Raw genomic sequence first — 12,856 nt, forward strand, 5'->3', positions numbered from 1 at the left:
ATAAAATGAAGCTGAGTGTGGATTGAGCCAGTAACTATGCTCAGTGGTCTCTCTCTATGCAAAAGATTCTTCACCTGTTTGGAAAACCAGATCTCATTGAAAATCTGATGAAAGCTGTAATCCTTCCCCCAGAAAAATCCATGTCCTCACAAAACACCAAAACTTTTGTGAAAAACTTCAGAAACTTTACAAGCTCCCTGAAACTCAAGGGAGTTTAAGAAACCCAGATTAAGAACTTGTATTCTAAGGTTAAGAAAAAAATCTGCCATAAATATTTCTTCCTTCCTGTATGTTGGGGTCGAGTGTAAAATGGGGAGGAATGGCCAGCCCTCTACAGAGGACCCCTGGGCTCAACCGCCTTCCACCAGACAAGAGTTCTCAGCAGCCAAATTTACTAACGACTCAGTAGAATTACCTGCTCCCCCGTTATCAGTCTCATTCACTTCTTTGCTGTCCTGCAGTTTAAACTGTTCAAATGTCCTGCACTTTAAAATTCTCTGAATATTATAATGCATTCCATTAGAGTAGATTAACCAGTCTATTGGAATAGAACGGCTTTTGAACAAATCGTTTCCTTTCAAACACCACAATCCCGCTCACCACCCAGGCTCAATACCTCAAAAGCATTCATGCCCTCCCTCTTCAACTCACCTGCTTAGCAAGCTCTGTCAATTCTTCCTTTAGAATATTTCTAAATCTAGCACCTAATTTCTAGCTCTTTCTCAGGCCTCTGTAACCTTATGCCCAGACTAGTACAATCCACTTTTAGCTACACTATCTCTAGTTTCATTTTCCTCCAGCTCTTCATCTACAATATAAAATTAATCTTCTTCAAAATACCAGGTTTGTCAAATAGACGCCTCCATCAGAATCCTCTATGTTGCCACTGCCTACGCAACCCCGTGATGGGTTCGTGCTGAGTTAACTTAGCTAATCTGGAACCATATTACCCTGATTCCCTTCCCCAAAGGGTTCAAGACGGGGGTTGCCCACAAAAGAAGTCTGCACCATCTTTGGAAGGCAGGGGTAGAGGAGAAGCCATGTTTTATGGTCTGAAGATTGGACTAGGCCCATATGTGGCAGCTCACACGTGTCGCTGGGGGTCATCTGGCTGTCAGCCTGCAGTTCCCCCAGCTCCCACCAGCTCCCCTCTTTCAGCTCCTCCAAGTGCGGACATATGTGCAGCTCTGAGGCAAAGGCAAAGGCCTGCCAAGGCCCCGTTCCTTGGCAGGCCACCTATGTCATGGATGCTGGAGGTGGCGAAAGACAGTGGGGGTCAGTTTATTCTTGAGGGTTTCAGTTTTTCTTCAAAGGTTTCCATTTGCTATTGCTCTTTCCTACTTCCTCACCAGCTTTTCTTCCCACTGCCAGCCTCTGACCAATGGAGATTTCAGGCCCAACACCGTGACAGGCAATGGCCTTGCATAGGTCTCTCCACCAGCTCCCGCAACACCGGAAGCTAGGACTCTCACAAAGAGAGCCTACATGCACCTTGATTTCAGACTTCCAGCCTCCGGAATCATGGGACAATAAATTTACATTGGTTAAGCCACCCAGTTTGTGATACTTTGCTATGGAAGCCCCAGGACACTAACAACACCTCCCTCAGTCATCCTTCCCAACCCAGGGCCTCTCCCTATTTCTAGTGTTCTGCCAAGACCCTGTACCCCAGCCTTTTAAAAAGGAAAGAGTTTTGGGCACCAGACTTTGTATTAGATACTTTGCACTCCTCATCCCATTTAAGCCTCAGCTGGCCCTAGGTGGGATTCATTACTATCCCCATTTCAGAAATGAGCAAATGGAGACAATGGATTGTTCGATACTTGGCTGTGGTGAGTGATGGAGGTGAGATTCAAACCTATGTCTAACTCCAAAACCAACGCTCTGTCATCCCACTTTCCTTTCCATTAAATAGGAAAGGATTCAGCCTTCCAAACCCTCCTGTTCTCTGACTTTTCTTGCCATCTACATTTCCCAAAGGAGATCCTCATGATTACGAGAAGAAACTAAGAGGCAGTGTTCACTTCATAAGGTTCGACCCCACCCTCTGGTACCTGGACTCCGCACGCTTGCCTCTCTTGTAGAGATATTCATGGAAATCTCAGTGCATCAGAAGATTGTAGAGAATGTCAGGAAGAAATAGAAAAAAGCTAGGATTTACAGGACGGCGATTTTAGGACTTTCAAGTGTACATGGAATACAAAGTATGTCGACAAAGTACTGCTTGGGAGAGAATCCTTGGGGAAATCTGCTTTAATGAATAAATAAATATGTTCTGAAATTAGCTTTCCATTGTCTGTAGTAAATCCCCATACAGCCTTGAAAGTAGTTGCTTTCTTATTCATGAAAAGAATTTCCCTCTGTTGTCTTGTTTGTCTGTTGTGGGGATGGTGTTTATAGAGAACTTGCTCAGGGAGGGCCAGCATGCTCAACTCCGCAGTCAGAGCCAACGTCAAAGGGCAGAGGCAGGTGCCGTCAGGCTCCGCCCAGGAAGGGCCCAAAACCCAGGGCCAGCTGACCTGGCATCCTTGGATCCTGAGAGGCTAAGTTGCAGGCCCTCCTGCAGTGAGCACTTCAGCCAATAGAGACTTTAGTGTTATAACCAAAGAGCCCTTGACTTGACCTGTTGGTAAGCTTAGACCCTGGTTCCTATATGCAGCCCTTGACCTGTATGACCTATGACCTTGTTCCTACACACAGCATCTTGGTCTGGTCACCACTTTATGCTGGATGGCCTCTGCTTGCCCCATCCCACTCCCAACCAGATCCATTTTCCACCCTGCTCTATACCCTATTCTTAGAACTCTAAGAAATGCATCTTTGGACTCTTTTCTTCTGGCTTCCGTCTGGGTTTGTCAATATTCAGGGTGTTTAATTCCCCAGATTCCTCAGCGCTGGGCCCAAATGTGGCAGTAACCGCTTTCATCTATCAAAGGCCGGTGCTGCTGTCTGGAAGCCCCATTCCTGTAGCTACATACCTGGCCTGGTTCCTTTACCCGCTGCCTGCCCTTGCCTCTGCAGGCTTAGCCGTGGTAACAGCTTCCTGTCACTGTGATCCTGGGGGCCTCCTCATCTTCTGCTCTTTCCTTTAGCTCTACCTACTCCTTTGCAAGCAGTCCCTTTATTAACCCCCCAATGTACTACCTCCTTTCCGCTGGGACCCTGACTGGTACACTCCTGGGTCTTCAGGACCTAGCACTTTAGCAAATAGTAGGCACTCAATAAAAAATCTGTTGGGGAGAAAAGAGGATTGATGGGTAGGAATAGATGTTGCTTCAGCTTCAAAGGAATTCTACTCTTCCTTCCCTCTCTTCCCAGCCACACTTCCCCCCGTTCTTTTCTTCACTGTTCGCCTCTTCAGGCTTTGGTTTATGATCTGGCTCCCTAGTTGTCTCCAGGAACAGAGAAGTGAGGGGATAATGGCTTCAGTCACAGTGACTCGTCACTAATCCCGAAAAGAACTTGAGTTTGAACTTGGGGCATCCAAAATACCTGATTGCCTAAGCCAGGGTTTGGGTGCTGCCTAAAATGTCAGTGGAAAATGTCACACAAGTGGTTGGTGAGAGGTGATGAGGTCCGTGTATGGGAGTCGGCGAACTGATAGATTAATGGTACGTTCCATCTGGCACAACTGGACCACGACAGAGAATAAACCCGGCTTGCAGAGGGGAATTCTGGACCCACACACTGTGCCAGAGACTTTCTCATTTGGCATTTTCACATGCTGACAAGCTGTGCTGAAAGGCCGTCTCATTTTCTGGGCCCATAATGAAATGATAAAGGAAAGAGAGGTCAGCTGCCCCGGGCACTTCCTTTTCTTTTTTTTCTTTTCCTTTCTTTTCTTTTTTTAAAATTTTTTTAAATTATTTATTCGACAGAGATAGAGACAGCCAGCGAGAGAGGGAACACAAGCAGGGGGAGTGGGAGAGGAAGAAGCAGGCTCATAGAGGAGGAGCCTGATGTGGGGCTCGAACCCGGAACGCCGGGATCACGCCCTGAGCCGAAGGCAGACGCTTAACCACTGTGCCACCCAGGTGCCCCAAAATTTTTTTTAAATTTATTTTTTACTGAAGCATAGTTGAGAACCTGAATAGATATTTTTCCAGAGAAGACATCCAGATGGCCAACAGACACATGAAAAGATGCTCAACATCACTCATCATCAGGGAAATGCAAATCAAAACCACAATGAGATACCACCTCACACCTGTCAGAAGGGCTCAGATCAAAAAGAAACAGCAAGTGTTGCCCCAGGCCCTTCCTCAGGGAAGGCCACACGTGCTGAATTGGTACGTCTGGATAGGGAAGGCTGCCTGAACACTGGTCTATAGGACATTTATCATGAGAGATTGGAACTACTCAGAAACCGAGAGGAAGGTGTCCAGTTGGAGCTTCTGGCCTTTATAGGATCAATACATGAGAGATGGGGGACTGATGGCTCAATTATCAACAGGAACCCTGACCTCCATTTCTTTTTATCCTAACGTTTTTTACAAAAGCCTCTGTAAACATCCTGGCACAGAGCAGGGACATCTCCTGTGGCTTTTAGAAGAAACTCTCTGTGCATTTCAATCCCCTCATATCTTTCTGGCTTTGTTCCATTTGCTGTATTTGCCGAACCTCAGGAACATTCTGGGCCTTCCAGATCACCATTCCTGGAGGTGACAGGTTAGAGGCGGGGACTCCCTTGGGCCTATCAGACATTCGTAGCAGGCGCATGTCGAGGAGAGCAGTCAGCTGGCAGCGGGCCGAGCCTGAATCTGCATGCTCGCCCTGCTGCAGTCAGCTATAGCTGGGGGACCTTCCCCTCTTCCCATTTCTGTTTCCACATGACCACAGTGGGGATAATCTTTGCATCAGAGCATTGTTGGGAGGATTAAATGAGGCAACATGTGCCTGGTACTTAGAATAATCCCTGGCCCTTAGTAGGCCCTCAGTAAGCAGTGTCTGTAAGTTTGCTGGCAGCGAAGGCTCACTGCGTTGGTTGACCACAAAGACCCTGGTGAGGGTGCATGATGACATGAATCACTTTTGTTTCCTGATGCTGACAAAAGTCCCCTGGCTCTTGCTGCGTATAAAGCAGCCAAAGCAGAATGAGTCCTAAGAGCCCCTTTGTCCCGACAGAGGCCTCATTTGTCGGACACAAATGCTGCTCTGGCAGTCCTGGCCGCCCGGGCCACTGCTACAAATCTGTTTGGGTTGGAGTACCACCGGTTCACCGCTGTGACGCGTCCAAGCGCCCAGGCCGCCTGAGCGCAGCTGCGAATTCATTCCGCGAGGCCCCGGGTGCGGGGCTCTTGGCACCTCGCGCTTTACATTCTGAGAATCAGCGATTAATTTTGATGACCTCGCTTCTCTCTGGGTCGAGTTTCCCAGGGGCCCTGGCCTGCCAACGGGTCAGATGACTTCTGGAAAGACTTCTGGGATCGGGAAGCGAGCATTACTGGTGTTGGAAGTGTGGGGACCTGGCAGGATTCCTTCTTGGAGCCGGGGCGTTGTACACGTTAGCTGGGCGAACGCCGCTGCTTTTGCCTTGTAAGTTGTTAAAGAGGAAAAAAAATGGGAGACTTTAACAGAATTTGATAGAGGAACTCATTATGATCAGTTCCTCATTCTGCAAACGTGTAGACAAAAACAGCCGGAAGATCCCTACTCTGGCAGAGCGTGAAACACCCCCGGAACTGGGGTATGGACGGGGCAGGACAGGGCTCCAGCCGGGAGAGCCTCACATTCACCCCCGTCCCTCTGGGGCACTTACCATTTCTACTCTCCTACTTGGAGTGGGGTGAATGATCAACAGAAACACAGCCACGAATCTACAGAATTTACCACTAGTGAACTTGCAAGCTGTCTTTTTTTTTTTCTATTTTTATTTTAATTGTGGTAAAACACATATAACAAAATTTACCATCTTAACCATTTTTTTAAAGATTTTATTTATTTATTTATTTGAGAGAGAGAGAGAGAGAGCACAGGGAGGAGAAGGAGAGGATCAAGCAGACTCTGAGCTGAGCGTGGAGCCTGACACAGGGCTCGATCCCACGATGTGAGATCATGACCTGAGCCCAACACAAGGGTTGGACACAACCAACTAAGCCACCCAGGCGCCCCCCCCACCATTTTTTTTAACCAGATTGTACCTTTTATCCCATTGTAAGAAGGGTTTGCTGAGCCGATTCATAATAGACTGATAAAACAAAGATATTTATTACACTTTATATAATGTAATATTTTACACAGGACCATTTTTTTTAAAGATTTTATTTATTTATTTGACAGAGATAGAGACAGCCAGCGAGAGAGGGAACACAAGCCGGGGGAGTGGGAGAGGAAGAAGCAGGCTCATAGCAGAGGAGCCTGATGTGGGGCTCGATCCCATGACGCTGGGATCACACCCTGAGCCGAAGGCAGACGCTCAACCGCTGTGCCACCCAGGTGCCCCCCATAGGACCATTTTTGAGTGTACATTCCAGGAGTGCTGTTGCACAACCAGTCTCCAAAACTCTTCTCATCTTGCAAAACTGAAACTCTGTACCCAATAGACAAGAAGTCCCCATTCCCCCCGCCCCCAGCCTCCAACAACAACTGTTCTAACTTTCTGTCTCTATGAGTTTGACAACTCAAGGTACCTCAGATATGTGGTCTCTTACAGTATTTGCCTTTTTGTGACTGGATTGTTTCGTTTGTTCTCAAGTTTCATCCAGGCTGTAGCGCGTGTCAGAACTTCCTTCCTTTTTAAGGTGGAATAATAGGACAGGTTATCTTCTATACTGCAGTCTTATGAGGGAGCCTCTGAATATGAGGGGGAGCAAGGTTGGATGGGGAGATCCTTTAGGGTTTGAAGTTTTCATAAAACCTACAGAGATCCAATCTTTTTATGGCTATATTCCCCTAACCCATAGTTGATACCCGCCGTCATGGGCTGCCAGTCAGGCAATCAATGACTTGATTGCCGACCACGAAGACAGCCTTGTGTCATGCCTGACCCTCTGTCCTGAGTTCCGGGGAGGACCAAGCCTTGCATTCCACAGGAGAGGGAGGCCCTGACCTTTATTGGTGGTGAGATCCTGAGCCAGTCACTTCGTCACTATGGTATCTCTGGGATACAGTGAATGATGTTATGAACCCACCCTAGGTTGAATGGCGATTACAGGAAAGAATATATAGCCAAGTTCCAACCATGGTGCTGGGTATGTTTTCAACAAATGGATGTTAAATATTAATACACGGCAAATCAAAGTTAGATCCCTCCCCTCACCAGGGGTAGCACCCACACAAACCAGTGGCTCTTAAACTTATTTTTTGAGTCAGGGACCCCTTTGAGGGTCACATATACAAAGACACAATTTGATGTTGAATTTCCAGGGAATTCTTGAATCTTGCAACGTCCATCCACGGATCGGAGGCACAAGATCCGGCAGAGATAATGCAGCCCGTGTTGTGCACAGAGTGTGTGAACAGCCCGAGCCCCCTACAGGGCCGAAGAGACGCTAGCACAGAGGGCCAGGAGAGTCAGGTGGATCCAATCGGGAACACGCCATCATGGCTATTCAGACATTTCCCAGGAGCTCAGCACGTACTCTTCGTTCTACCGTGAGTGGTTCATCAGTCTTAAGGATTTCCTCTCACTGCCCATTCTTGGGAAGCACTTATTCTCTTGGTGGCTCCACCATGTAAATGCTGAGTGGTTTTTGTCTGGTGGCTGGGGTGATACACTCGTCCGCACAACTTTCACACATCTTCCTCACGTTGTTGGCTCTGGAGAGCTTGTCTGGTGCTGAGTGCCTCTCCCAGAGCCCCACACATACAGCCCTTTTGATGAGAATGGGGGTGAAAAATCACTCTGGCAATTGTTTTAAACTTTCAGATACACCACTGTCCCATAAGGTGGAGTCAGTTCTCAATGATTTAAAGTCACCCCGTATGTGTCTGTATGGCTGCTTGGCACGGCGTGGACAAACACAGCCTCGTGTTTCAAAGGGAATGTTTTTAAGGGCTCGGATGGCTTAGCCCTAAGATCCACCTCCCATCCTCCCGCTCACAGAGTTCTCTAAAACTGGGGATCAAAGGTAACAATGCGAGAAACCATCCCGACTCCTGCCTACATGCCTGGCACCCTGCACCATTCTCCGGCCAGTCTGGGCATCCTACAAGCAATTCCACACGTGGCAGCTGTCAACTCCAGCCCACTTCCGCCAGCAGGGTTCCAACGCTGTTACAGGCACCACCCCTGCACCCTCTCCTCTGCGGCCTGGTGTGAGCTTTTTACTAAATTTCAGTATCCTTGTAATCACCGCCTCAAGTGTCACATTAAAGATTTATATGGTAACAAAAAGCCTCTTGTCTAAGCACGCAGGGGAAAAACATACAGGGGGGCTAATCTTCTACCTGCCTAGGAACTGGAAGGTCACCTCGCTCTCCAATTCGAGAACCTTTGATTTAAGTCACATAGCAAATCTATTAAATCTGATACCTTAGAATGGCTTGAGTGGCCATACTGTTAGGAACTACTTTAAAACAGCAGTAATCTGAGGAATCCAGGGTAAGATAAGAAACGAGTCTACTCACATGGCAGCAGCAAATAACACAACTCCCTGAAATATCTGAAACGTTCCAAACCCAGAACCACGGAAAAGAAAGCATCGATCAAAAGGATTTTTTCCATTTTCCTCCAACCATCTCAATGCCAGTAAAGCTGATTCTTCCTGGTGTCAAGAAAAAGAAGTCAAGCTATACATTTCATATTTTGTTTTTGAAATATCATTTTCTCCCTAACTACAAAATGTGTTCATGCTTCATGGGGAAAGCTTGGAAAACAAGCTAACAAGGTAAAGGTTGCTTATAATCCCAGCTACCAGCAATGACAGCTTTAAGCATTTTAATATACATCTTTCTTATATGTTTACATGAATAGATAATTATTGTCGCAAAATTGATACACTGATACATCATGTCGATTGGTTTACTGATCTATTTATTACACTTAGCTACATATAAATAAAAATATGTTTCTATACAATAGATTTTTTTCCTTAATATGCCACCTAATGGCTCTATATACTTTCATCATTTGAACGTACTCTCATTGTGTCCAGTTGGACATTAGGGGTATTACAATCCTTTCCGTCACAAATAAGGCTTGGGTGGACAGCTTTACGTGGAAAGCTTTGACTTCATCTCTGGCTGTGTTTCAGACAACTTCCTACAAGCTTACCTCCTGTCATTAACATAGACACAAACTTTTCATCTTGGGCCCTCTTCAAGTTCTTCCTTTGATTCTATTTATTCAGGAGTAAGTTCACCACCAAACAATAACACAAATGGAGATATAAAACCACGGGAACAGCTATGCCTCCTGTAGACCCAGAAACATATCAAACATGGCAGCTGTTTAAGGAACCCTGTAAGGCCAGACCAGAGATGAGCTCTTTCCTGAACAGCGAGCTAGAGAGATGAGCTCTCCGCTGATGTCAATGGAGAGACTCAAGAGAAGTTACTAAAATACAGTTGCACCTTGAATCTCCAGCACATCCAAAAGCAAATGCCATCGAGGTAGGTAATGCAGTTAGAAAAGACACAGGTGCCCTGTGCAAAAACAGTGCCTTGTTGACAGGGAGTAATGTGTAAAATTGCAATAGCTGTAGATTACATTGTTGAAGGTAAAAGCTGGTGATGGGAGAGTCGCATCTGGTTCCGTTGCTCCCTTCCATCCATGTTATACATGCATACATTGAAGGGGCGAAATCGTTTTTACAAGCTGATGATGGAAAACAGCAGTGGGCGGGGCTTTGTCTCATTTTCTCCTTGCCAGAGGCAACCGCTTCCTTATCTGTTCAGCTGATTCTCTCGCCATTTACCTCCATATTCCTAATAGATCATTTATATGCTTTTGCCACCTAATGTTTTTCTAGCGTTTTATTAAATCAGATTATTGAGCTTACTTCTTCATTTTTCCAGATAAAATCGTCATACTTTGACGTTCCACTCTGGAAGATAAGATTTTTGCCCTCCTCACTCCCATCCACGTACTCATGCAGCCCCTGAACAAATTATCTCTCAGTCTGTGTGTGTGTGTGTGTGTGTGTGTGTGTGTGTGATTTTGGTTAGATCAATAATCAGTGATCACATTATTTTAATAATACTCCTACTTTTCTGCACAGTTTTGTTTTCCCTGGAACTAATCATTATTCTCTTTGTTTGCTTAGTTTTGTATGTATTTACTATTGACTCAACCTCAACCTCTCCACCAGTTGAGTCAAGACATTCAGTTGTCTGAATCAGGACAATTCGACCGCATCAACCCTTCCTCCATTTTCATCCTGAAGCCATCTCTCCCGGAAATCCCGACTGCTCCAGTCGGATTCACTAGTCCTCGTGCCTCACATAGGTCCCTCACCCTCACCCAGAGGAGTCCTTTTGGGTTAGATCTCCTGTTCCCTAAAACTCACGTCTTCCTTTTTCTTGATAATTCTCTCAGGAGATTCTCAACAAAGAGTGCTTAGGAATTAAACATTTTGTGAGCCAGAAATTGTTTTTATGCTACCCTCTCATTGGATCGATACTTGACGAGACATGGAATTCCAGTCTAGAAATAATTTCACCTCAGAATTTTGATGGCAATGATTCATTACTGTCTAGATTTCAGAATTGTTGAGAAACACAAAGCCGTTCAGGTTTCCAATCCTTTGTATACGGCCTGGATTTCTCCTCTGAAAGCCTATAGAAGCTTCTTTTGTTTTAAATGGTCTGAAAACTCATGACGACATACCTTAATGTGGGTTTATTTTCACCCACTGTTCTGGGCTTCATTCTGTGAAATTTTCTTGAATTGGTGATTATTTCATCCACTCTATTGTTCTAGTCTTATCTTTTCTCTTTTTTCCATCACTTCTGCCTTTTTGTTCTACTTTCCAAGATATGTCTACAACTTTCTTTTCCAACCCTTCTAGTGAATTTACCATTTCAGCTATAGTGTTTTTAACTTCCAAAAATTGTCTTTTATTCCCTTGAGTTTTTTTATAGCATCCTATTCTTCCTTCATGAATGCTTTCTCTGGGAATATGAATTATATTTGTAAGTGTTTTCTCATATGGTTTATTTCTTCAAGTTGTTGGGGAGTTTTGTTCGTTTGTTTGTTTTTGCTGTTTGCTTGTTTTGGTCCCCATCTTTATTTTTGAAGGCTTACCTCAATTGTCTAGTGACCTTTGGTTGTCTAATCATATTTTAGAACAAAGCATTAAAGCTCTGCTTGGATCTCCGAGCACATGAGTGGGGCTTATTTGATGTCTGCTTTGGTGTGAGATGGTCTGGCTGGGCCATTCCAATAGGGAAACTCTGATATTAGTATCTTTAGGTCTTTTCTCTTGAGTTGGTCAAATTTCCCAGAGAAGGGTCATCTACTCTCTTGTCTGGAGATTATAGGTCTGTCATTATCCCAGAAGGTGAGTGAGAGAAGAGAGCTGGGAGTCAGTCTCCTTTTTTTAATAATACCCTCACTGCCAACTGTGGCTGGTATTCCTTAGGCCATAGGCTCCCTCTTGTAGCCTCTCTAGAAAATAATATTATCTTCTGCTGGAACAGGTGAGGAGCAGTCCCTGGGCTACACAGGGTGGGAGAAGACAATCTGGAAATCTAATTATCTCTTAAATGAAACTTTAGTCAATATTCAGGTTTCTAGTTTCACCTTCAAACCCAATTCCATAGATAACCATATCATGGATTCCTGAGTCTTTGGGTATCCTCTATAAAAAACGGGCTGCTTTTTTGCTCTCCCTACTAGGATTCTGCCGCCTCAGGTCAGCCAAGTTGGTCAACGTTCATCCATCTGCTTACCAGTTTCCAAAATTTGTTGCTCTTATCTTTTCATTCCTATTGAGGTTATGTCATGTAAAAATACTACCACTTTATTGAGGTTTCGAAAAAAGAAACATAGGTGCATGTATTCCTTGAAGCAGGTAACACTTTTAAGGAAGAGAAATCACAATAGGAACAACGATTACCGCAAACTTCCAAAGGGCAATACACAAAGGGGAGGATAAGCAGACAAGATATGATGCCCCAAACTCAGCCCTTTCTCCTAAAGAGTGAAGTAGAATGCAAATGAATGACAGAGGAAGAGAGAACACGTCACAATAGCCAACCGTATTTGGAGCAAAGTTAGTATATTGTGTGATTTTATCTGCCCCTCCCAATCAGAATAACTACCATTTCCAGACTGCGTCTCTCTAAGTGTTGGTGTAGATAATTCACCTCCATTAACTCATTTGATCCTCACGATGTTATCATGCTCATTTTTCAAATGAGGAAACTGAGACACAAGAAGTTAAATTAGCGTATCTAAGATTATAGAGATAAGTGCTAGAGTCAAGATTTGCTCTGCAGTCATTCTGACACTAAATTTTTGTCCCTGGGCCATATTCATAATATGACACACAGAGGCTATATTTCTAATATTATTCTTAAAATATTAAAAGCCGTCCATATTTTCCCCATAGTTCCCCACTGACCCTCCCTCCCACTAACATTCAGAAACACGTGCTTCGGATTTCTTATTTTTCTTCTTGGACTACTTGCTTTCTTTTCTTTATCGCCATGCTGATTTGTTTCCCTAACTTCTGGTTCTTCAATTAGTCAAGATCTGGATCACTGGCAGATGAGCCGGGTGTGGTTCTTACCAATGTTTGTGGACAATGTAACTCAACTAAATAATATTTTATGGCATACTTTGAGAAATTGAGATTAGAAGGAAAGAAACTTGGCTTTATCTTTACAAATGGATTAATAGCTAAGAACAAGAAACGATTTCTTATGTGCATTACCTATAACACAGAAAATGAGTTTTTGTCTCTTTGAGTAA

Source organism: Ursus americanus, chromosome 10 (assembly GCF_024610735.1).
Source record: "Ursus americanus isolate L20-20 chromosome 10, mUrsAme1.1.p, whole genome shotgun sequence".
In the NCBI taxonomy this organism is placed as follows: domain Eukaryota; kingdom Metazoa; phylum Chordata; class Mammalia; order Carnivora; family Ursidae; genus Ursus; species Ursus americanus.